At 36.9% G+C, this 26,947-nt stretch overlaps 2 long non-coding RNA genes across 2 annotated transcripts; both read right to left on the bottom strand.

The window, feature by feature from the left end:
• Nucleotides 1-5,682: 5,682 nt before the first annotated feature.
• Nucleotides 5,683-7,871, bottom strand: LOC133828920 (uncharacterized). Its single transcript, XR_009891387.1, has 2 exons — nucleotides 7,015-7,871; nucleotides 5,683-6,600 (listed from the first exon to the last, which is right to left on the bottom strand). It is a non-coding gene; the product is annotated as an uncharacterized LOC133828920 (long non-coding RNA).
• Nucleotides 7,872-9,801: 1,930 nt separating this feature from the next.
• On the bottom strand, nucleotides 9,802-10,668 carry LOC133828921 (uncharacterized). Its single transcript, XR_009891388.1, has 3 exons — nucleotides 10,572-10,668; nucleotides 10,076-10,183; nucleotides 9,802-9,937 (listed from the first exon to the last, which is right to left on the bottom strand). It is a non-coding gene; the product is annotated as an uncharacterized LOC133828921 (long non-coding RNA).
• Between the last annotated feature and the right edge of the window lie 16,279 nt (nucleotides 10,669-26,947).

Below are 26,947 nucleotides of genomic sequence, written 5' to 3' on the forward strand. Positions count from 1 at the left end.
CATTGTAGGAAACTAGATAGTCAATTACCACAAACTTGAGCATCTTGGCAATAGCTCACGCTTCATCTCCCATAGTTACAATGAGGTCAATCGTTCCTATTACTGCCATTCCTTCTCCTAAAAACCCATAAAGGGTCAAGGAGGTCGCCTTAATATCGGCAACATATAATCCCATTTTTTTCAAGAGTGGACCTGAATAGCACATTCATTGAGTTTCCATTGTCAATCAGGATTCTTTTTACTCTCCAGTTAACGAGCTAGATTGTAATCACCAACGAATCATTATGAGGAAATTGGACGTGACTAATGTCTTTTGTAAAAATGATTGGTTTTTTATCCAATCTTTGTTTGTAGAGTCCAAGAATTTTACTTAGCTAGTTAGATAGTAGTAGTAGTAGTAATAGCTAGTGGTAGTTATAGTATGTTTATTATTGTGAATTTTGGTTCAAGCCAGGACTTAGTTGAACATTCGTAGCAACACTTACATATTTTATAAGTTTAACCTATAGTTTAAGAATATTAATTATAACATAAGGTTTGATTAATATAGCTGATCATGAAGGTAATATTTATTATACTATAAGGTTTAGATAGAACTAATAAGATTATGACACTTGTCATGCGCATGTTTATTGAGAAATCAAGTATTTTTTAGGAATAGTTTGATAAGAGAAATATTTGAAAACCCTAGAATCTGCCAGTAGCTTTAAAATTGTTATATGACTCAGTCAAAGCTGTTTACTAAATTCAAATTAGGCTGAAAAAATGCAATTACGTGTATAATATTTCAGGGTATGCCGATATATCGCAGCTCTAGGGGCGATATATCGCCACACGGGGAATACGAAAACACTTAACTTCGCATGAACGCTTTGAAGAGCCTTGGGGATATAAGCCCAGGCGATATATCGCCTACCATGGGTGATATATCGGCCCTAGGGCAAGATTTTTTAAATGGTTTTGAAACCGAGCTCATTTCATTCCTTAACCTCTTAGCAAGCCTCTGAATCTTTTGACTGAGTCTTAAGGCTCTGCTGAATGAATATTCAAATGTTTTTCAATTAAATATTCATTATTTTTATTCAAGCTAAAAGAAGATCTTTTCACTCCTTGAACTCTATAAATTGGACCTAGTACCCAGCCATTTCTTTCATTCTTCAAGCTGAGTTCAGAGCCTTCAAGTTGGTAGGTTTACTTTTGAGTGATAAGCACTTGGGTTGGGGTTATAAGCTTTATCATATGAATCTTTAAAAACACTTGGGAAGTAAGGTTAATAGTGTATTTTTCGATATCAAGATGTAGTTCAGTTCTAGTGCATTCAAAGGTATTCCTATTCCTAGTTCATTTCAGTATGTTTCATTAGTTTCTTATAGTTTTCTTTACTCAAATCCTAACTCAATATTTTCCATTCTTGGTTAGGCATTTAAGTTCTTTGAACTTGAGGTTTCTTTTCGGTAAGCTCTTCTTCTCGATGGTTTAGACTCATTTCTTTTTCATCTCCTTCTTTTAGAAATACTCACCTTCTCATTGTTGGTTTTTAGGAGTGATATAAATCCCGTCCTTGTTCTCAAATCCCGGTATTGGTAAGCAAAATAGGATAGTTTCTATATGCTTATGTGTTATGTTTATGTGTGATATGTTATGATATGTTTATGCTATAATATGTTATGTTATGTTTTTATCAAGGGCTCATTAGTTGCTTAGTTAGCAAGCCCTAGTGTATATCATTTTCATGTTTAGAGTTATCATTCACCCTACCTCAGATATTAGACAGAGGATCTAGATGGGTTATCATATACTATCATGTGATCTAACCTACCTCAAATATTAGACAGGGGACATAGATGATTTATCACATGTCATAATGGCCATTAATATTGTAGTCCTATATACATTTTTATAGTCATATGTTTATAGTTTATGTTTATGTTTTATGCTTTTAGTAGATTTTCCTTGCTGGGCATTAGGCTCATTCCTTTATTTTTATGTATGCACGACGGAAAGATTCTTGGCAGCTTGGGATTGTGTATTAAGGAAGAATGGATTCGGTGGACTGCGTGAACGATTCAAGGACGACGTTGTTTTTAGTTATTCTAATTGTGCTTTCTATGTATTTTCCGCACTTGATTTTGTAACAAATTTAATTAAGTTAAAGTTATGTTTTATTTTTCAAACACTGGGATCCCATACCCCGTGTTCATGTATATCAACTTTTACTTTATAGTTTTTAATAAAGTTATGACTATTTCGTATGTATGTTTTCTTAAGAATAGTGTCTATGTATAGTAGATTTAATGGTCCAAAGTCTTAGAATTAGTTGGGTCATTACAGTTGGTATCAAAGCAACGGTTCATTCGCATGAAGTTCTCCTTGATACACATGCTCAAGCTCCGAATCTAACTGCCAAGTAAGTGTTTAAGTTATAGTTATTATGTTTATATGTATAGCTAATGATTCAAGAATGAATGGAGCATTAAATTATAAGGATATCCGAGCCATTAAGGCCTTAAAAAGAATTAGAGAACTGAGAAACACTGTATGAGTGTTAGAAAGAATCACTCGAAGACTACTTTTGTTCCACAGGGAGATAGGTCACCTCCAAGAATCTAAGCAGATCATGATGAGATCAACGGAGCAATATATTTTAGTAATTAGGATTTTTAGAGATTATCCTACTGTGATTGCAGCCTTAGAAGAAATTTGGGAGACAATGGATGATGAAGATGAATTGCCGGTAGATATGAGATATTATTTTCTCATACTTAGGTTCACTTCAAAAATAGAATTTCAATTTACAAATGAGCAAAAACATAGAATTTTTATGAATCTTCGTCGAGGGCATTTTGAGGCACAAGACAATGATGACTATGAAGAAATAGATGACGATATGTTAGATGAAGGATCGGATGTATAAGATCCTGATTTTTAGAATAGATTAGTTTCTTATTTATTTTATTTGTTTGCATTTATGATTGTAAATAGTGAAAACCTTTTTCCAAATTAATATCATTGCTCTTTTGTTAACATGTATGAGTTTGATTTTTCTTTTCCAATCATAATAAATAATGACTAAGTTCGGTGAGGGTGGATACAAATTAATGAACCGGGTTCTCTATATTGAGAGTTAGGGGGCCATAGTAGTGGGAATGATTTTACTGATCCCAGCCCTCCCTTAATATGGTTAACTTTGGAACAAATATGAGTTTCGAGCCTGAGAATTAAGTCATATAAGATGATTAGAAACAGACATAGAAAATAATAAAGATGGCTTATTTTTCTGAGTATAGGAACCCACTCTAATAATAAAGAAGACTTATATAATTTTCATAAGAAGTCATAATTAATAGTTCTGAGTTATGTTTGTTTAGATTAAGCTTTTTCCTTAGGGCCTATTAGGGTAAAGTTCTAACATGTTTTTCTCAACTGTTAGAACTCTGCAGAGATGTCGCTCCGAAGATTTTCTCGTACCAATGGCAATGCCTCCAACGCTGCTCTTGTCAGCAATGAAGCCCCTCCGGTTCGCAGAAGGGGAGTACGTGCTACTGGCAACCATTAAACGTCGCAGCCGCCGCCGGTTGACAACACTGCAGAAATAGTCAGACTGCGACAACAAGTTGAGGAATTACTACAGCAACAACGACAACAGGCTCAGCCTCTGCCTCCGCCACAACCACAGCCGCAGCAAATGGCCCCAGCACCCCAACAAGTTGGTCCATATGAGGGATGGCCAATGGAAAACTATGTGTCATTCCCTACTCAGCACATGGAGCCAGTTTATGAGTGGTTTCGTAAGCAACACACTTCGAACTTTGAAGGGACTATAGACCCCTTTGAGGCGGAAGAATGGCTCAGAAATGTGGAGCCAATCTTGAGGCACATGAACCTCGAAAACGCGGACTGCATATCCTGCATTTCATCTCTTCTCAAGAAAGATGCGAGAATATGGTGGGACCTAGTTCAACAGAATCATGATGTTACCACCATGACTTGGACCCGATTTGCGGAGCTGTTGCACAAAAAGTACTACTATTCGGTAGTCATCACTTCAAGAGTCGAGGAATTCATTGGCATGAAGCAAGGGAGTTTATCAGTGGCAGAATATGCTCGGCAGTTCGACCGATTAGCTAAGTTCGCATAAGAAATGGTTCCAACTGACTTTCTGAAGGTGACCAAGTTCGTTAGAGGACTTCGACTAAATATTAAGCTAGGGGTTAAGCTAGCAAACCCAGGAAATACTACCTATGCCGATGTTCTAGAAACGGCAATAGAAGTAGATAGGTTGTAGGCTAATGTTAGTAAAGAGGAGGCTAGTAAACCTGAGCCTAAACAGGAGAGTCGACCTCAGACTAGTTGGAACAACAACCACCACAACAACAGCAATCAATCCAGCAACAATAATAACGATCAAAAAAGAAGGCATACCGGCAGTCCGATAGCGATAAAAGGGCACAGACGAATAATGGAGGTAATAGGCCGGGTTATGTAGAATACTCGCAATGTGCTAGGTGCTAGAAGAAACATCCTGGTGAATTCTGGGCAAACACCAAGGGATGTTACAACTGTGGTCAAGAAGGACACCGAAAGAAAGACTGTCCCCAGCTCAAGCCAGAGGGGAAAAAGGAAGACAAGATGGTTCCTACAAGGGTATTTGCCTTAACCCAAGGAGAAGCTGATGCTAGCAATAAAGTTGTCACAGGTTAGGTTTCTATCCTCAACAATATATGTTCTATATTATTTGATTTGGGAGCCACTCATTCGTATATCTCATTAGGAGTGATAGAAAAATTAGACAAACCTTATGAAAGCTTTAGAACTAGGTTTGTAACAAAGTTGCCTTCGGGCAAAGTAGTTCTATCATCACAGATATTACGAGGCATATCGATCAAGATTGAGGACGTAGAACTAGACGGAGACCTGATAGAACTTGAGATCAAAGACTTCGACGTGATACTAGGTATGGACTAGTTAGAAAGGCATGACGCAACCATCGACTGCAAACGCAAGAAAGTGACGTTCGAGACTCTTGATGGCTAGAGACTATGCTTCATGGGACAAGTTTCAGGACTACGCACACCGCTAATATCATCTCTCAAAGCTCAAAGGATGATAGAAAAAGGATGTCAAGCATTCTTAGCCAGCATCACAGATGTGGTAAAGGAAACATCACTTAAGGTTGCACTACAAGAAAAAATAGTATTCATAACACTTAAAAACTGCTAACCGGGAGTATTGATAACGCTTCCGAAAATGCTAACATAGCCCCTGTTATTAAGAGTCCTGTATTTTCTATAACAGTATTCGAATGTTATGTTCGATGTTATCTTAATCTATTCAATAACACATTTTTAGTTGCTATAATATTCAAATAATAACATTTAGTTAGAGTATTTAGTTATAAATTTGACATTTAATCTTATACTTTTTGCATAACACTTTTCCACTGTTACATTTGATTATTTTGATAACATTTTTAATTTGTTATATTATATAAATCATAACGATTTGTTATGCTTATAATATGTTTCTAAATCATAACATATTAAAAATCTAGTAATAAAATTTTGTTACTTTAGTGTGGATAATATATTTTAAATTTTATTTTGATAAGTATACTTATAAGGTTTTTTTTTTAATTAAAGGATTTTCATTATTATATTTTGATAAAAAAATCAAAATTAATCATAAAATGTAATTCTCAATAGATTGATAAACCATAAGTATTACATTAAACAATAACTAATTCAAACCATGAATGTGTCTACTTCATGAGATCTTAGTTCTAACTTAAGTTTGAAAGCATAACATAATAAAGTTTTATAATCTTAGAACATTTTTTACTTCAAAAATGAAAAACAGAAACATCACAAGATACACAAAAGTAAATCATGCATGAAACTTGCTCCATCATTCAATTCATCATCCTTGTGCACTTATCTTTATTGCAGATTTTCATTGAAATGGCCACTTTTAGTTTTGCTCACTCTATGAATTATCTCCCATGTAAAGCAAGGAAAAAATCCAGTTTCCAGCATGCCAAGCGGCCTCATACTGCAAAATAATTGATGACCAAAAAGACAGATGGAAAATACTAAACTAGAGAGGTCAGCTTATAATGATATCACCCCTAAGAAAAAGAAAAAAAAAAAGGACAACCATGAGTACATGCTTATTTCATGAATTTATAACAGGTTAATGACAGATGCAAGAAAGTTGAGCACAACAAACTTTCACTCCTCTTTCATAGATGTCCATCAAAATACAAGTGATAAGGTTTTAAATTTTCACATAACCTTGGCACATGGAACATACAAGGACAATTAAGGTAAAAGAAGTTAATTTTTTGGGAAGAGTGTGATAAATCACTAACAAATTAGTAAATCACAAAACAACAATCTCTGAAAAAAAGAAAAAAAAAACCAATCTAGATGGTCAAAACTATTATAGCAAAGCTTGTTCAGTTGTATTACTTACCTTTAACTACAATTCAAAGCTAAATATACATGTATTACTTACCTTGTTGGACAGAATGATCCCATATAAGCTGTCAGGTTCATTGATATGAGTGACTGCCGAGACAAGTATCTCAATATGTTGAGGTAACTAAAGCAAAAGACCAAATAATACACATTAGAGAAATGGTATCAAACCAGAGGTCAAAAGGCCACCAGAAGTACATGAAGAAAATTTTAAGAAGAGTATGAAAGCATCTAGAAAAAAAAGTTGTTGTAGCCAGTTCCAAAGAAAAAAGCAAAACCAACCAAAAAAAAGTGTTGCATTAGCATATTCGCATGAAAAAAACAGGAATTCCTTTAAGTTACTTGACACAATCACAATATATAGAACTTGATACTTAAGAAGACAAATCTGCAACTTGACACAAATCACAATAGCTAAATCAACAAAAAAGAACAAGTTTATAAAGTATATTATCATCACTATAAAAAAACTACTCATATCAACAAAAAAGAGTATTAACATCTTTATGCGAATAAAAAAAAGGTTTATGATATTTACCTGTCTAGCAAGGACATTACTTTGTTCATGAATTAAACCTACAGGCTGTGGAACGACCATAAGTATTAGAAACTTCAAAACTAATTTGGACAAAATACTAAATACTAACTACTAATATAACAAAGAAAGGGTTGGTTTGTTTGCTTTACTTCTCCCTAAGTTTTTCTCTCTTTTCTGTTTTATTCAAGTGACTGCAGCAATATTGTTTAGCTTTGTTATGCAGAGAACTTACTGTCAACAACACAAGCCTTTATCCAACACAAGATAAGAATTAAACACAGAATCGAAAACAAAAACAGAACACCAAGATATACGTGGTTCGAACACAGAGACAAAGTATCTCTGGCCTACTCCACTGGTAGTCAATCTTATTACTTCTTCAATTTCTCTCTCTTACAACTTTCAAACTCTCTTTACAAGTTTCAGTCTGTACAAAATAGTAGAATGAATTTATTAAGTCTCAAAACTTAAACAAGAGACTTATATATACAAAAAGAGATCATAACTGAAAAAAAAACTAAACTTAACAGAAACCGGTTAAGTGAACTAAGCTGACTTGAACCAATGACCAACAACAAGCTTATTACTTATTGTAATCTCTACACTAAAGATCAAATTACATGGATTATGATTTTGAACCATTACATTCTGCTGGAATATATAGCCCTAAAAGCATCTATATTTATATGCTTATACATATACATAAATGGATTAAAAACAAGGTACGCAGTAAACAATAGATTTTTTAAGTGTGGAAACATTTGCTAACATACTCTGCATTGAAATAGAGTTCCGAACTAGTATATCATGGAGTTATTTACTTATTTTTGGACTCCAAGTATTCATATCTAATTTTATTATTATTATTTACTTTATGCACATTTAGAAATTTACTTTATGCACATTTAGAACTTATTAATTCATATATATATATATATAACTTACGAGTATATATTGCTGTAAGGTGTGGAATATGTCTTGGTCTTTTATCTTTACACTAAGGTTCTACACATATAAGTGTATTTTTTTTAAACAACAAAACAAAAGTTATATATATATATTCTAATTGCTAAAGTTTTAGGGAATGACCACTATAAAATAAGGAATAAATTAGGTAGTTACTGAACTTATTATAGAAAGAAAATTTGATGTGAATGATAATCACTACAACAAATATCTAAGTCTCTCCTCCTGGCTAGATTTACAAGACTTGGGCAAGTTTATATCATTGCACCCTATGTATACTTAAACTAATTTAAAGAGGAGAGAAAGTATAGGAAGGAAGTTAGGTAGAAAAAAGATTGGAGAGAGAGAAAATTCAAAATAGAGACAGATTATGCATAGAGAACAATTTAAACAATAAATATTTACAACAGGAGCAAAGATCAAGACTTCAAAGTCAATTTATACACTTTTTTGCATAACTCAATATGAAACAGCCACTCCTTCATAGAAAATTAGACATAATAAATGACTCAAAAAGTTAAAGAAACAAACAAACAAAATACTAACACTAATACATAACTATGGCTCAAAGCAAATGATTTACCCATATCAGATTATCAAATCAATTTCAAAAAACAAACTAACAAAATACCCAAGAATTTTCATTTTGAACTTCTTAGCGACCAGTTTGTGGTCTTACTCTTGCTATAGTCATGTTCAATATGAAAATTATTCATACTTTCATTTGCCTCATAAAAGAAAAAGGTGTTTAGAGACTCAATAATGGGGCTATGCGTTCAAATCAACAAATTAAAAACATGGAACTTAGAGTTTGAAATGTAAGTAGAATAGCACCTTAGAAGCATCATGCAGGCTCTGGATCATATGCTAATGAAGAAAATATATTTCAGACAAAAGAAATTATGTACACTAGTAGCAACATGCCATTGTAAAGCTGGCAAAACAAACATTACTATACTTCTTCCTAGAAACTGAACAAAGAGAAAATCTTTGATAAAAAGCAAGAGGACACCTGAAGTGTGCACGCATCAACTCATTGTTGCCAAGCATATTTAGAAAACACAGGAGAACCATACCTTCAACAAATCTAGATAAGCGAATTCATAACCCAGCAAGTCCACAAATATACCAAACCATAAGATTTTTAAAACAAGTACTACTATAAATTTCAGCAATAAAATCTCACCTTATTACTCGAGTTTCACTTTTTTATTTTCTTGAAGGACTGCTATGTCAGAACCAGATCAAGACATGAGAAATCAAGAAGAATAGTATAAAAAACTAGAGCAGGAATTATATAAAACAAATAAACTCTAATTTAGATTAAAATGGCATTATTAATGTATCAATGATAATTCCTACAATAGCTTTCCGCTTCTGTGTAGAACAGAAAAGAAAATTGTAAATAGCAAGAGTATATAAATAGGTTGACACCTTATTCAAACAAAAGAAAAACACGGATAAAATACATATTTGTTATTGAAAACCAAATAATAAAATAAACCATGACTAATTTAACATATGAAAGATCTATCTAACACTTTGATTTCACCATATATGGAATCATAAGAGAGCATTACTTTACTTAGGCACTCTTCATCATAAGTTTTTTACGTCTTTTAATTACGAACTTTAAAATTTATCATCTAACATTAAAAATACCAAAAATAATTAATATATCATTATATTCTAACAAATACTTAATTCCAGCACCTGTTATTCATGTAAAAAACAGAACTAAATATTAAGGAAATGCACCTAAAGAGAGCAAAAAATCAAAGATATATAAAATCTTGAAAAATAAATAAATTATACCTTAAGGAAGCTCTGGTTTGACTCTTGGTGCCATAGTTACAATGTTTGTCTCAGGACGAGTGGCTTTCCCTGTTGCTCCCATTGCCTTGTCTTTTTTCAGCTTTTTAACTGATGAGCCCTGCTTTCCTCATGTTGATCTTTTCTGAACACACGAGTTAATATTAAGCATCACAAGAGTAGATGCCAGATAAATATCCTATAACTAGACAGTCACAAACACAGTCTAAACAGAGGTTACACAGATATGGATAGTAAAAGAAACAACCAAACATTTTTGTACCTTATTTTCCTCCCACTCCGACTCTTTAGTTTCTCCTTCTGCCTTTTCAGAATCACAAAGCAAACCCCCAGTCTTTTCCAAGCGTTCTTCCAAAGAGTCTTCCAGCAACTATAAAAGTATGGCAACTACTTAAATTTCCTATTACTAACAAACATATATGGGAAACTTTCGTATAGAAAGAAAAAAAAAACCTCTTTTAGGCTACTAAATAACTCTCTGTAGGTTGACCAAGTTTTAAATAATTAATTTAGAAAAGAAGAATGATGCTTATCATTCCTAAATAATTTTGAATGAAAATGAAAAAGGGAAAAACATGTGATAAATACTGAGATCAGAAGACAAATGAAAAAGGAATGAATAAAAGATATTTAGATTCCATTTTAACTTCAACATACCAACATGAATCAATGGATCATAAGTGTAATACTCAGAGCACAAAGAGGGGGTAACAGAAAAAAGCAAACCCGATTGAAACAAGATAACTTTGTTGACTCACCCCCCAATGTATTTCCTTCTCATTAATCTGACTGACTGCATCCTGGCTGTTTCCAGTCAATGTAACAGCCTCCGCATCATCAGAAATTGAGTTGGGCTGTCCAGGAGAAACTGCAAACCAATACACATGCATACATTACACGTCATATAAAAATAAAGGAAGCATTTTTACATAGCGGTAAAAGAAGAAACGTGTACCTTGAAAGTTGATATGCTCATTTGATAATACCAAGTACAGTGGTAGATTGAGACTTATGCAGAAATTGCAGAAGAAGCTCATAAGAATACTGAGAAGAAAACAAGTCATGAGTTGAAACAGTAAAATAGAATAACAAGGCCAAACAACACAAATACACACACATATATATACATATACATTGATGATCTGATATGAAATTGAAATCTAAAACCAGTTTTGATACACAAATCTTAAACAAAAGATAAAATAAATTCATAAATATGATACTTGCAAATCAAAACATATAATAAAATCTATCATAGAACGAACTCATGGCTATGAAATATAATCGTAAATCTGAAGCAAAAAAATAAAACTCATAGAAAAATCTTACTGATACCTATAAGATTATTAAACACATAGTAATTAAAATACCCCATACTAAGCCTTCGACTACCATGAACCAACAAACAGCAACAAAAATAAGTTGAGAGGAAACATACCAGATCTCGCCTTCGTCGTGTGCTGAGGAGGAGAAGACCCACGCAGCGTCGAACCTGTGACCTCGCCTTTGCCTTTGCCTCCGCCAGGCGCCGTCACCTATTCTTCCAAGAGAGAGTGAAGTGGGGATGGTTTCGAAGTAGGAAATTAGTCCCAGAGACTAGAGAAAATTATTTCAGAGAACTTGAAAACAAAAATTATTACCACAATAAGATTAAGAACAAAGAATCATCACAAGATCTCTACTAACCTCAGGAGCCCATCGTGTGTTCAAATCCCACACATCGTCTCTGCAATTGCAAGTAGAGAGAGAGAGAGATATATACCGTGGAAAAGAGTTATTGTGACTGAGAAACAACACAAGGGGAAGGTAAACAGTCCTTGCCCGAAGCCCATCGGTGAGAAATGGAAGCCCCTGTACCCTTCCATTCATCCGTCGGCCATGCGAGAGATAGAGAGAGAGAGAGAGAGAGAGAAGGGATAGAGAGAAAGAAAGACCGAGTGAGGCGAGAGATAACCCATTTCAGGAGAGTTTTTTTTTTTTTTTTTTTTTATGATTTTAGAGAATGAAAAAGTGAGTTAAGAGTGGGGAAAAAGTTAAAGGCGGGATGTTTTAACAAAAAAATTCATTTGGCGCTATTTTACTTTCTCCATATTTTTTATGCTAATCAACAATAACGATTTTAAAATTATGTAATATTTTAATGTAATATTTAGTCAAATTTGTTGTAGGGTTGGAGACTTCCGCATTGTAAAAGAATTTCCAGAATTATTTCCCGACGACTTGCCAGGGTTGCCGCCGACTCGGGAAATTGACTTCACAATCGAATTAGCACCAGGCACCGAGCCTATCTCCAAGGCACCATACCGGATGACCCCTATAGAACTCAAGGAGTTAAAGATGATGCTACAAGAACTCCTAGACTTGGGTTTCATTAGACCAAGTCATTCTCCATGGGGAGCACCGGTGCTATTAGTGAAGAAAAAGGATGGAAGCATGCGAATGTGCATAGATTACCGCGAGCTGAATAAGGTAACGATTAAGAATAAGTACCCGCTACCCCAGATTGACGACTTGTTTGATCAACTCTGAGGTGCGACCGTGTTTTCAAAGATTGATTTATGGGTCGGGTACTATAAGCTCAAGTTACGGGGAGAAGATATTCCTAAGACAGCCTTTAGAACTCGTTATGGGCATTGCGAGTTTTTAGTTATGTCTTTCGGTCTTACCAATGCTCCAACCGCGTTTATGGATTTAATGAATAGGGTCTTTAAGGACTACTTGGATAAATTCATCATAGTGTTCATTGACGATATCTTAGTATACTCAAAGGATGAAGTTAAGCACGATGAGCACTTAAGGTTGATCTTTTTACGACTAAAGGAGCATCAACTCTACGCCAAGTTCAAGAAATGAAAGTTTTGGCTTTCGCAAGTGGCGTTCCTCAGGCACATTATATCCATGGACAGAGTTGCAGTAGACCCATCCAAGGTAGAGGCTGTGAAGGATTAGCCAAGACCAAAGAACGCATTAGAAGTAAGAAGCTTTCTGGGATTAGCAGGTTATTATCAGAGGTTTGTAGAGGGCTTTTCTATGATAGCCACTCCGCTCACCAACCTGACCCGGAAGCAGCAAAGGTTCAACTGGACTGATAAGTGTGAAAAATGTTTCCACTTGCTTAAGGATAAGCTGTGCTCAGCACCTGTACTCTATGTACCGACACCCAACGACAAGTTTATAGTCTACTGCGATGCATCAAAGCAAGGGTTGGGTTGCGTGCTGATACAGAATGACAAGGTGACAGCCTACGCCTCAAGGCAGCTGAAGGAGTACAAGCAACGCTATCCAACTCACGATATGGAGTTGGCAGCGGTGGAATTTGCATTAAAAATCTGGCCCCATTATCTTTACGGAGAACGGTTTGAGATTTATACGGACCAAAAAAGTTTTAAGTACTTCTTCACTCAAAAGGAGCTCAACATGAGGCAGCGCAGGTGGTTAGAGCTAGTGAAGGACTATGACTGGGAAATCTTATACCACCCAGGAAAGGAAAACGTAGTTGCTGATGCACTAAGTAGGAAGAGTTATGGAAGTATATCAGCACTAGCTGGAATAGAAAAGCTGCTGTAGAAGGAGCTGATTAATGCCGGAATAGAAGTAGTCATTGGTATGCTGGCTAATTTGTCTATCCAGTCAATTCTGTTAGAAGATATACGGATTGGGCAAAGGCATGAGGACACATTAGTAGCACATATGGATGTATTCAGAGAAGGCTAGGCCACACATTTCTCAATATCAGGTCAAGGGTTATAGAGATATAAGGATCGGGTATGCGTGCCAAATGATCAAAGGATTAAGATGACGATTCTAGAAGAAGCGCACATTACCCCATACTCAGTTCACCCAGGGTCGACCAAGATGACGCACGACATCAAGGAAATATATTAGTGGCCATGGATGAAGAAGGATATAGTATAATTTGTGTGCAAATGCTTAGTATGCCAGCAAGTGAAAGCAGAATATCAGCGGCCTGCAGGCTTATTGGAACCACTTAGCATACCTAAATGGAATTGAGACGATATAGCTATGGATTTTGTGACGGGTTTGCCACGAACAAATAAGCAGCATGATTCGGCTTGGGTAGTAATAGATAGACTAACCAAGTCAGCTCCTGCCTATTAAGACTTCATACACAGTAGATCAATACGCAGACATCTATGTCCAATAGATAGTACGGTTGCATGGAATCCCCAAGACAATAGAGTCTGATAGAGGATCGATGTTTACATAGAGATTTTGGGGAAGTTTACAGCAAGCCATGGGTACTAATTTAAGGCTTCGTATAGCTTTTCATCCTCAGACAGACGGTCAGCCCGAGTGTACCATACAGATTTTAGAAGATATGTTACGTGCTTGTGTACTTGATTTCGGAGGATCATGGAATAAGTACTTGCCGCTGAGAGAGTTCTCCTACAACAATAGCTACAAGTCAATGATCGGGATGGCACCTTATGAGTTACTTTATGGAAGAAGGTGCCGATCGCCATTACATTGGGATGAAGTAGGAGAAAGGCAACTTCTTGGTCCCGAAGCTGTTAGAAAAGCTCAAGAAGCAGTAGCGCTGATTAGAAAGCACATGCTCGCTGCTCAAAGCCGTCAGAAAAGCTATGTGGATGCCAAGCAGCGTGATGTGGAATTCAAAGTTGGAGATCATGTCTTCCTGAAGATATCTCCCATGAAAGGCGTAAAGCGGTTTGGGAAGAAAGGCAAGCTTAGTCCCCGGTTTATAGGTCCTTTTGAGATATTGGACAAAGTGGGAGTAGATGCATATAGATTAGCCTTACCACCAGCTTTAGTAGATAGCCACAATGTGTTTCACATCTCAATACTATGAAAGTATGTGTCAGACCCATCTCACGTCCTCAAGTATGATACGGTAGCACTCCAGAAAGACTTGAGTTATGAGGAACGACCGGATAGCATGCTAGATAGAGGGATGAAGTAGTTACGATCCAAGAGTATTCAGATAGTCAAAGTCCTATGGAGTAATAGTTCTGAACGGGAGGCAACGTGGGAGTTAGAGGAAGACATGCAAGGCCGGTATCAAGAATTTTTTGGTAAGTAAATTTCGAGGAAGAAATTCTTTTTAGTAGGGGAGAATTGTAGAGTCCAAGAATTTTACTTAGCTGGTTAGATAGTAGTAGTAGTAGTAGTAGTAGTAGTAGTAGTAGAAGTAGTAGTAATAGCTATTAGTAGTTATAGTATGGATTTTAGAAGATATGTTTATTACTATGGATTTTGGTTCAAGCCGGGACTTAGTTGAACACTCGTAGCAACACTTACATATTTTATAAGTTTAACCTATAGTTTAAGAATATTAATTATAGCATAAGGTTTGATTAATATAGCTGATCATGAAGGTAATATTTATTATACTATAAGTTTTGGATAGGACTAATAAGATCATGACACTTGTCATGTGCATGTTTATTGAGAAATTAAGTATTTTTGAGGAATAGTTTTATAAGAGAAATATTTAAAAACCCAAGAATCTGCCAGTAGCTTTAAAATCGTTATATGACTCAGTCAAAACTGTTTATTCAGTTCAAATTAGGCTAAAAAAGTGCAATTCCGTGTATAATAATTCAGAGTATGCCGATATATCACAGCTCTAGGGGCGATATATCGCCACACGGGGAATCCGAAAACACGTAACTTCGCACGAACGCTTTGACGAGCCTTGGGGATATAAGCCCAGGCGATATATCGCCTACCATGGGCGATATATCGGCCCTAGGGCAAGATTTTTTAAATGGTTTTGAAACCGAGCTCATTTCATTCATTTTCCTCTTAGCAAGCCTCTAAATCTTTTGATTGAGTCTTAAGCCTCTGCTAAACGAATATTCAAATGTTTTTTAATTAAATATTCATTGTTTTTATTCAATCTAAAAGAAGATCTTTTCACTCCTTGAACTCTAAAAATTGGACCTAGTAGCCAGCCATTTCTTTCATTCTTCAAGATGAGTTCAGAGTCTTGAAGTTGCTAGGTTTAATTTTGAGTGATAAACACTTGGGTTGGGGTTATAAGCTTTATCATTTAAAGCTTTAAAAACACTTGGGAAGTAAGGTTAATAGTGTGTTTTTTGATGTCAAGGTGTAGTTCGATTCTAGTGCATTCAAAGGTATTCCTATTCCTAGTTCATTTCTGTATGTTTCATTAGTTTCTTATAGTTTTCTTTACTCAAATCCTAACTCAATATTTTCCATTCTTGGTTAGGCATTTAAGTTCTTTGAACTTGAGGTTTCTTTTAGGTAAGCTCTTCTTCTCGGTGGTTTAGACTCATTTCTTTTTCATCTCCTTCTTTTAGAAATACTCACCTTCTCATTGTTGGTTTTTAGGAGTGATACAAATCCCGTCCTTGTTCTCAAATCCTGGTATTGGTAAGCAAAATAGGATAGTTTCTATATGCTTATGTGTTATGTTTATTTTTGATATGTTATGATATGTTTATGCTATAATACGTTATGTTATGTTTTTATCATGGGCTCATTAGTTGCTTAGTCAGCAAGCCCTAGTGTATATCATTTTCATGTTTAGAGTTATTATTCACCCTACCTCAGATATTAGAAAGAGGATCTAGATGGGTTATCATATACTATCATGTGATCTAACCTACCTCAAATATTAGACAGGGGACATAGATGATTTATCACATGTCATAATGGCCATTAATATTGTAGTCCTATATACATTTTTATAGTCATATGTTTATAGTTTATGTTTTATGCTTTTAGTAGATTTTCCTTGCGGGGCATTAGGCTCATTCCTTTATTTTTATGTATGTAGGAAAATAGTTATGGCAGCGGAAAGATTCTGGGCAGCTTGGGACTATATATTAAGGAAGAATGGATTCGGTGGACTGCGTGTACAATTCGAGGACGACGTTGTTTTTAGTCATTTTAATTATGCTTTCTATGTATTTTCCGCACTTGATTTTGTAAAAAATGTATTTATGTTAAAGTTATGTTTTATTTTTCAAACATTGGGATCCCATACCCTGTATTTATGTATTTCAACTCTTACTTTATAGTTTTTAATAAAGTTATGACTATTTCGTATGTATGGTTCCTTATGAATAGTGTTTATGTGTAGTAGATTTAATGGTCCAAAGTCTTAGAACTAGTTGGTTCATTACATTTTTGTTTATATAACCTCTGCTCCAGAGTAAATATTGCACCCTCATGAGTTTTTAGCTCCTACATATATCTTTTTTGAGTTCCATTGCTCGTACTTGCTGAATGAGGTATGCCTGCAATAGGGACTATATCCTTTCCTTTGACGGGAGGAGGAATGAATTGGCTGCCTAGAGCTCGGAGAGCTGTTGATTAATTGGCTTGGTGCACTAGGGCTGGTTGAGGGTTTTACAGTGCTGATTGATTAGGAGCTACCATGTTCCGAGCATGTAACATCTCAAAATTCCTAATAAGGCTTAATGCCTTGATTAGTGGGATGGGATTATATGTGATATTATGTGATTTTATTGAATATTTATGTGATTATGTGTATTGCATGAGTTATATTATAATATTACTGATTATGCATGTTTAAGTATATTAAATGTGCTTAAAGGCCTGCTTTTGTTAAAGAATGGCATATTCGTAATATTGACATGTTGAGGGTATAATTGCAATTATGTGTGTTATATGTTTGAGACCACATTATTATGTGGATATATTTGAGATATTCAGCAAGATTTGGTCATTTTGAGTAAAGTAGCAAAAAAGCCACAACAAGGGTAAATACCTGGCTCGGGGTGAGTCTAGGGGTATTTTGGTAATTTGGTGGATTACTAGGAATTATTGGAGTATGAGTTATATTTTGGGAAAATATTCGTATTTTTGGGATTAGTGGAATTAATTGGGAATTTTAAGTATGATTTGAGGTTTAGTAGGAATTGGTGCCAAATGACCAAAACACCCTTGGGGTTAACTTGGAAGTTAGATAAGGCAGGAGCAAAATAGTCTTTTGCCATTGATATAGCTGAAGACTCAGCTTAGGTAGAACACAATTTCACGTTCTCTCTTTCTCTCTCTTCCTTTGCTCTCTTTGGGTTTTTGGAGAGCTTCTCCTAGAATTCTTAACCTAAGGGTGATCTGAGGTTGAATTGAGTTTGTGGTTGAGGACTAGAGGCTACTAGGGGCATCATCAAGCTAAGGGAATTAGAGTTGCTGAGGAATTCAGAGGTAAGGAGTTTTATCTTTGGGTTTACTTAAGTGTTCTTTGTAAGTCTTTGAGTTTTGGTGTTTTAGGGTTTTTTTTTAGGGTTTTGGTTGTTGTTTGCTGAGTGTTTAAGGTGCTAAAGGCGTTCTATGGTCGAAAAATTGTAGGAAAGTTGTTGAATTGGAATTTGGAATCAATGGGCAATTTATCAAAATATTCTGGGTTTTTGCAGTAGTGTCGCGAAGCTTGGGTTGATCGTTGTGGCCCATTTGAGTTTCTTCAAGGGTGGGTTTCCCCTCAGACCGTCGCGACTCAAAATGGGTAAATTTTATGGGTTAGCTCTCTACCAAGTGGGGCACTGCGACCCTAGGTAGTGGTCGTTGCGGCGCAAAATGCTTAGGAATTCTTAGAGGCCTATCTGCCTATTGTGGGGTTGTGGTGTAGCTGGGAGGCGACGCGACACTAAATGGGAATTTTCAAGTATGTGGCTTTGGGTTTTGGAAAACCAAATTAGAGGGCTCGGGAATGATTCTACTAATCAGTTTAGTGGAATCTGAGGTCCTGAGGGCTAGGGCTCGATCTTAAAGTTCTTAATTGGTTTAGCTCTTGATGGATATTACTTAATGTGTTATGACTAAGGTTTTTGCTAGGCTCGGGAGGAAAGGATAGTGCTCAGGGTCGCCTTGCATTATCACTCAAGACTTGAGGTAAGAAAACTGCACCGCGTTGAGATTAGGGCTTGGGCTCCTGTCATTGAACGTGGTTATGACCATGCATTGGAATGTTTATTTAGACATGAAAGAGTATATTATGCATAGTTGTGTTATGTATGAAATACATACTTGGTTGTATCTAATTGGAAAGCTCGACTTATAAGTCGTGGTTGGAATTAGCATGCCGAATGCAGACCGTTATGGCTGGGCCAATCTGGAAGTGCGATATGCGCTTGTACGCCTCTGTGGTCGCTTGGAAGAAAGGAGTGTGGATGCTCTCGTGTAGCTCTATGGCCGCATAGATGGATTGAATGTCTGCTTGAGTTGGGTACTGATTGCTAAGCATGCTAATAATGATTTATATCTCATTGATTATTTGTTATGTATTTGAGTTTTCTTGATGAGCCTTGGCTCACAGGTGCTACGTGTTGCAGGTAAGGAAAAGAGAAGTTGGACCAGCCATGAGTTGGAGAGCTTCGAAGTGATTTGTACATATGCAGCCTGCTCGATCACCACAGTCGAGACTTCTTTTGAGGATCTAGAACTATAGTTTATTTTGCTGCTTAAGACAGCTATTTTCTGTTTTGTTTATCCTATACATGTTGATAAACTCTTTTCTGGGATCCCATGTATATATTGAACTCTTTTAAGTAATACTCTTTTGGCCAAAAAATTTAGTACCTAACTTATTTATTAACTTTAATTACACGTTTAAGTTTAAATGACTTGCTTATCGAGTTTAGCATTATTTTAAACACATAGTGTAATTGTTCTAGATTAGTAGGGCGTTACAGAGCATATTACGCTAACGGCCCAGCTCGAATAAGTGTGTGACAACCCGACACAAACTGCATAACTTACTACAAAACATTTATTGAGCTCATTTGAATACAAGATGAATTAAATATCCTTTACAAACATGAAACTCGATATCTTGATATTTAAAATAAATCATTTTTTACATGCATGACGTAAATAAAAATAAATGTTTAATACACAAAATAAAACCAAATGTTAAAAAATTTTATAACAATAATGCGTAAGTAGCTCCCCTTGACCCCCAGATCAACCAATCACGACATGCACACATCTGACTGAGCCTGCTCCAACTCATTATCTCATCAACGACACTTACACCTTTACCTGCAACATAGAGTACCCATGAGCTAACGCCCATCAAAAAGAGATATATACAACACAATTCTCAAAGCCAAACAATTAAATACATAAAATCACAAAGCGTAAAACATAAAATACAATACATAAAGTAAATCATATTATCACAACCTAAGACATAAACTACTTTTTGTTGATACCTTTCCATACAAAGTTCCATAATCCAAAATGATTGTATCGTAACATAACCATAAGATATAGCATAATTTAAACATAGAATACATTAAAGATAACGTAACATATTCAACCCATACTCATATTACCGGTGTCATTCCAACCTGTTGTGCAACCCAACACAAATTTACATAAGCATGCATTTTTCATAACGTAAGCATGTTACACAAACCTACAACATCAATCAATAACATAGATCCTAACATAAATAATAACATGATTCATACCATAATTCATGACATGATTCATACCATAATTCAGGACATAATTCATAACATGGTTCACAATATAATTCATAACAAAATTTCCAACATAATTCATAATATAATTCATAGCATAGCTTATATCAAACTTTATAATATAACTTACAAAGTCCCCACACAAAGTACGTCGAGCATACACCCTGCGTGCAGGCGTCCACCCTTCCAACAAAGCTCCAAACACACAAACGTGTCCCTTCAAGTATCCTTATCGAGCCTATCATATCATACAACATCGAAAGCTTAAATCTCAAGTCAAACCAAACACAATATTAAGAATACCTCCATGTCCCTCTTAAAGCTAACTCATAATCAAAGTATTCTTAAGAATGTCTTAAAACTCTACTGCAATAAACCCTAATCGAAAAAGGTACCAATTGTATCAAATTGGTACATCAAAATCTAAAAAATATGCATTTTTGGGCAGCTGGTGCAGTCACACCAGTCCTTAGGCGCTATCGCGCCCATAGAGCGCTAGGGCTAACCAGCTGATTAGCACGGACACGCTAGGCTCCTATTTCTGGAAATCGTATATGTGACTTTTATTTCTAAACCTAATTCCCATTGTTAATTTTATTTTTGATAATTAATCGTATAAAACAAATTTACCATTGTAACGTCTCAAATTTACTAATAAGGCTTAGTGCCTTGAATAGTGTGTTGGGAGGGCATAATTAGATTTATATGTGAAATTTATTTAAATACATGTGTGATTATGTGGCATACATTATTTATGTGGTGATATGAATAATTATGCATGTGTATGTGTATCAAATATGCATGTGGGACCGTTTATTAATAAGGGCATTATTGTTAATTTGACCTGTTAAGGGTATAAATGTAATTATATGTGTTATGTGATTGAGACCACATTATTATGTGGATATATATACAATATTTGGCTCGAGGCGATCCTAGTGAGCGAGTTAGCGGAAAAGTCACAGCAGGGTCAAATACTCGGCTTGGGGTGAGCCTAGGGGTATTTTGGGAAACTTAGTGTGTAGTTGGGATTTATCGGGTGATGGGTAGTTATTTGGTGATTATTTGAGTATGTCGGGATTAATTGAGAGCCTTAATTATAATTGAGGTTTAGTGGTATCTAGGCTAATGACCGTATTACCCTTGAAAGGCATTGATGGGAAATTGGGAAGAAAGGGTAATATGGTCATTCTGACCTATGAAATAGGCCAAGGTAGCAGAGCCTGGCACACCACGTTTTGGGCACCATTCACTTCTCTTAGCTTCTCTCAAAAACTTGTATTAGGGTCTCAAGCACAAGATAGGCAAATTGAAGGATTTTGGTGAAAACAAAGGAGATTCAAGGTCATTACGAAGGGATTGAGCTGCCAAGATCCTCACTTAGCTTCTGGGAATTTAGAATCAAAGAGGTAAGAACTAATAACTCTGTTTTTAATCCCAAATTTTGGTGCTCTTGGTTGAGATGAGGTTAAGTCAAGTTCTAATGATTTGAGGATTCTAGGGGGGTCTTAGTGTAGATTTTGATGGATGAAACTTGTTGGGAGGCTCTATCAAGCTTGGAATGTAGTTTCAAATTCGCACTTCAGACTTGAAATTTTTGGATTTGGGAAAAGCTCCTAAACTCAAGCTCCCAAAATGTTGAATCATTTCATTTTGAGGTTAAGGTGTGCATTTGGGGTGCCTTGTTATGGCTTGTGGTTTTCTTAGGCTACTAGAGATATTTTATTGTTGTAAATCTGCTGAAATACTGGATTGAGGTTTTGTTTTGGGTCTGAGATTCAGGGAGAAGTCATAACTTGAGGATGGGGAAAAACCCAGATTTCTCTGGGTTTGCGCTGTTCAAAGAGCATCGTGGCCTGCATGAACTCAGAGGTTTATGGGGGTTCACTAAACTGCCTTAGCGCCGCGACGCTGGGTGAGTTGTGTCGCGGCGCGTGTCTAATGAATTTTGGAATTTTTCTCTCTAACTTGTTGAGGGTCGCGATGCTTGTGGGGGGCGTCGCGGCTCAAATAGGGAATTTTGGCCAAATAGATTTTTTAAGCGTGAGAACTCAAATCTAAAGGCTTGGGTAGGATTCTGCTACCCGGTTTAGTAGAATTTGAGATCATGAAGGCTATAAATTTACCTTAAAGCTCTTAAATAGTCTAAGTAATTGATGTGGAGCAGGTAGGGGAAAGGGAAAGTTGGAAAGCTTTAGGGGCGGCGTGTACATTTGCAGCTACTCGACCGCCACGGCCGAGGGATCAATAGGGACTAGAGCCAAAACTTACTTTTTTTGCTTAGGTCGACTTATGTTGTAATTGATTTTGAAGTTTTAAATGCCTTGTAAACACTGATTTTTGGGATCCCATGTACAGACTCAAACTTTTTAATGAAAACAATTATTCCTATCATTTAAATATTTAAACCCTAATTCGTTAATTATTCGTAGTTACATGTTTATATCCAAATGGCTTGATTAGAAATTCCAGCACTATTTAAAATACACAGTGTAATGGTCTTGGCTATCCATGGCATTACAACTTGGTATCAGAGCGGTCTAGATTTAAGGGTTCCTGAAGACTGGTTGGGCATGTACACTTGCTGCTAAATACAAGCTCGACTCAGGGTTTGGTAACTATATATATATATATATATGATTATATGTTTAACTACTCAAATGAAATATAAATGCCATATCTATTATTTAAGAGGAATCATGAGATATGTTGATTGGGCGTGGCCCTTGACTACTATGTATACATGATAGGGCATGCTTATTAGCATTGATAGTGTATGTTAGTACTATTAGAATTCTTGTTAGCATTATGATTACGTATTCTTTTGCTTGATTGTTGGCATTGGACCATGGGATGACTTCAAAAACCTGATATTATTGCCTGATCAGTAGAGTCATTGATTGCAAATAAAGTTGGAGAGTTATGCCTCCAAGGCAATCAGTTCGACTAGCCGGTACTGAGATCGAGACTATAGATGATAACCAGTGACAGAACCCTCTGCCAGTCCCTGAGAACTGGCATTATATACTTGCTAGTATGCAATCCAGACTTCAAAGTCAAGAGGAAGAGATTCACTTACTAAGATAGCAAGTTCCGCCCCAGAAAACTAGACCAGACCTGTCACCTGTCGTGGCACCAGTCGTACAGCAGCCTGAGAATGAGAACATGTGGGAGTTGTTGTACGAGAGATTCAGGAAGCAACATCCTCCAATCTTTGGGTAAGACCAGATCTGCTCAAGGCTTGGCAGTGGATGAGCTTGACTACCTCCATCCTGGATTTTATGAGGGTGGTAGGCTATGATAGAGTGGCTTGAGCCACCTTTATGTTCCGGGATGATGCCCGTTTATGGTGGGAGGTGGCATCCCAGACTCGAGACGTTTTTACCATGAGTTTGGATGAGTTTAGAGATTCGTTCAACCAGAAGTATTACAGTAATCCGATTAGAGAGGCGAAGGTAAACAAGTTTACTAGTTTGATGCAAGGCATCATGACAGTCACTGAGTATACCCTGAAATTTCATAGACTAGCTAAATTTGCACCTGACCTAGTGCCTATAGATGCAACCAGGCAAGACAGATTTGTTTGGGAGCTGAATGCTATGATAGCCCGGGATGTGCGGAATACATCAGTACCTGGGGAGACTACTTATGCCCAGGTGTTTGAGAAGGCCTTCACAACTCAGAAGGCAGAGAACAAGATATGGAGGGAGAGTGTTGCACAACATAATTTTCAAAGGGCAGTGCCTCCATTTGTAGGATCTGGTAGGAGCGGAGGCCCTAGTGATTAGAAGAGGAAGACCCCTGACACCTCAACCACTGCAAGTCCTTATAAGAGGGGCTGAGGTGTCCAGGGCGGCCGCCAAGGCTACAGTGAGACATGGAGGAGTTACCCAGAATGTGTTAGGTGTAGGAAGTGCCATTTGGGCAAATGTCGAGCAAAGGCATGTTATTTTTGCAGAGTGGTTGGACACCTCGAGAAATATTGCCCGAGTGTAGAGATGGAAGAACCAAGTAAGGGTGACAGCTTGACTTCTTCTCGAGTGTTCGCCCTGACTCAGACGTAGGCTGAGGCTAGTCCCTCGATGGTGATAGGTAAGCTTTCTAGTGCTGGCACTTGTATTCATTGATTCTATTGCTACACATTCATTTATTTCTAGTGGAGTGATTGATATATTGTGTAGGCCCTATGATTATTATACTACAGAGTTTGGGACTTTATTGCCTATTGGGGAGCTTGTAGTTTCTAAGAGATGGGTTAGGTCATTGCTAGTGTTGGTGGACAATAGAGATCTATCACCAGACTTGATTAAGTTCAGTATGGACGATTTTGACATGATTTTGGGGATGGATTTTTTAGTCAGGTATGGGGCGACTATAGACTGCAAGATGAAGATGGTGACTTTTGAGCCTGAGGATGAGGACCCCTTTATTTCTTTTGGCATTATGCATGGACCTTGCATTTCCATGATATCAACATCGAGGGCTAGAGACCTATTGCGAAGAGGTTGTATAGGATTCCTAGCTAGTGTGGTGGATACCACTAGGGTCATGCAAGTGGGCTAGAAGAGACTAGATAGGTGTGTAAGTTCTTTAGATGTATTCCCTGAGGAGTTATCGGGACTACCACCACACCGGGACATTGAGTCTGTCATTGAGTTGGCCCCAAGTATAGAACCAGTATCGAGGGGCCCATACAAAATGGCTCCGGACGAGCTGAAGGAGTTGACGGTACAGTTACAGGAATTATAAGATTTGGGATTTATTAGTCCTAGCTTCTCACTGTTGAGTGCTCCGGTTTTGTTTGTGAAGAAGAAGGATGAGACCCTGAGGATGTGTATAAATTACATGGAGTTGAACAAGGTGACTATCAAGAACAAGTACCCTCTACAAGGGATAAACAACATGTTTGATTAGTTGCAGGGTAAGACAGTGTTCTCAAAGATTGGTGTTTGATCTGGCTATCAGCAGCTGAGGATCAAGGATGAGGATATCCCGAAGATGGCCTTTTGCATGAGGTACGGGCACTATGAGTTTCTAGTCATGTCATTTGGGCTGACCAATGCCCCAGTGGCATTTATGGATCTGATGAACAGGATGCTCATGGATTATTTGGATCAGTTCATGATTGTCTTCATCGACGACATCTTGGTTTACTCTCATTTAGAGGCAGAGCATGAGCAGCATCTCCGGTTAGTATTATAAAGACTGAGGGAGCACTGATTATATGCCAAGTTCAAAAAGTGCGAGTTTTGGTTATCGCATGTGACATTCATTGGTCACATTATCAGTGGAGATGCAATTAAGGTGGATCCGACCTAAGTAGAAGTAGTTAGGGATTGGCTGAGGCCAAGGAACACCTCGGAGGTAAGAAGTTTCCTTGGCTTGGTAGGGTATTATCGACAATTCATGGAAGGATTCTCAATTGCTACACCATTGACAAAATTGACACGGAAGAACTTGAAGTTTGTGTGGTCAGATAGATGTGAGAATAGCTTCCAAGAGTTGAAGCGACGACTGATTACTGCTCCAGCGCTGAGTCTTCCTTCAAATAGGGATAAGCTTGTGGTGTATTGTAATGCATCAAGACTAGAGTTAGGACATGTGTTGATGCAAACTAGAAAGGTCATTTCCTACGCATCGCGACAGCTGAAGGAATATGAGCAGTGGTACCCTACTCATGATTTTGAGTTAACAGCGGTGGTATTTGCACTGAAAGTGTGACGACACTATTTGTATGGAGAAAAGTGTGAGATATACACCGATCATAAGAGCTTGAAGTATTTATTCACCTGGAAGAACCTAAACATAAGACAGAGACATTGGCTAGAGTTAGTAAAAGATTATGAATGTGAGATTCTCTACCACCCACGAAAAGCCAACGTAGTGGCAGACACTTTGAGTCGGAGAGGTCCATGATAGTTGTTCAGTTCAAAGCAAATATCGAACGAATTAGTAGAGGACATAACTAGAGCGAGGATAGAGTTGTTGGTGGGTCGGTTGGACAATATTATTTTGTAGTCCACTCTCATGGAGAGAATAGAGGTGGGGGAGATGAGTGATTCATAGTTGATGAAGCTTAGAGAGGATGTCCTAAGTAGAGTAGCTAAGGATTATTCCATTATAGAGACGGGTTTGCTGAGATACAAGGATCGTATTTTTGTTCCCATGGATATGGGTATGAGACGAGAGATCCTGGATGAATCTCATACCACACCATACTCACTACATCCAAGCACCATGAAGATGTATCGGGATCTGAAGTCGTTGCATTGGATGCCTGGGATGAAGAAGGACGTGGTCGACTATGTGGCAAAGTGTCTAACCTGTCAGTAGGTGAAGGTTGAACACTAGCAATCAGCGGGGTTGTTATAGCCTTTAGATATTTATGAGTGGAAGTGGGAAGATATTACTATGAACTTTGTAGGAGACTTGCCCAGGACAGTGGGGCAACATGACTCAGTATGGGTGATAGTAGACAGATATACCAAGTAAGCAAATTTATTGCCTGTAAGGACAAACTGTACTGTGGACCAGTATGTATAGCTATATATGAGAGAGATTGTACGTCTCCATGGGGTTTCAAAATCTATAATATCGGACCGAGATCCCATTTTACCTCTAAGTTTTGGGAAAACCTGCAGAAAGCTATGAGAACTCAGCTAAAGTTCAGTACA

The sequence above is a fragment of the Humulus lupulus genome, chromosome 4 (assembly GCF_963169125.1).
Source record: "Humulus lupulus chromosome 4, drHumLupu1.1, whole genome shotgun sequence".
Classification (NCBI taxonomy): Eukaryota; Viridiplantae; Streptophyta; class Magnoliopsida; order Rosales; family Cannabaceae; genus Humulus; species Humulus lupulus.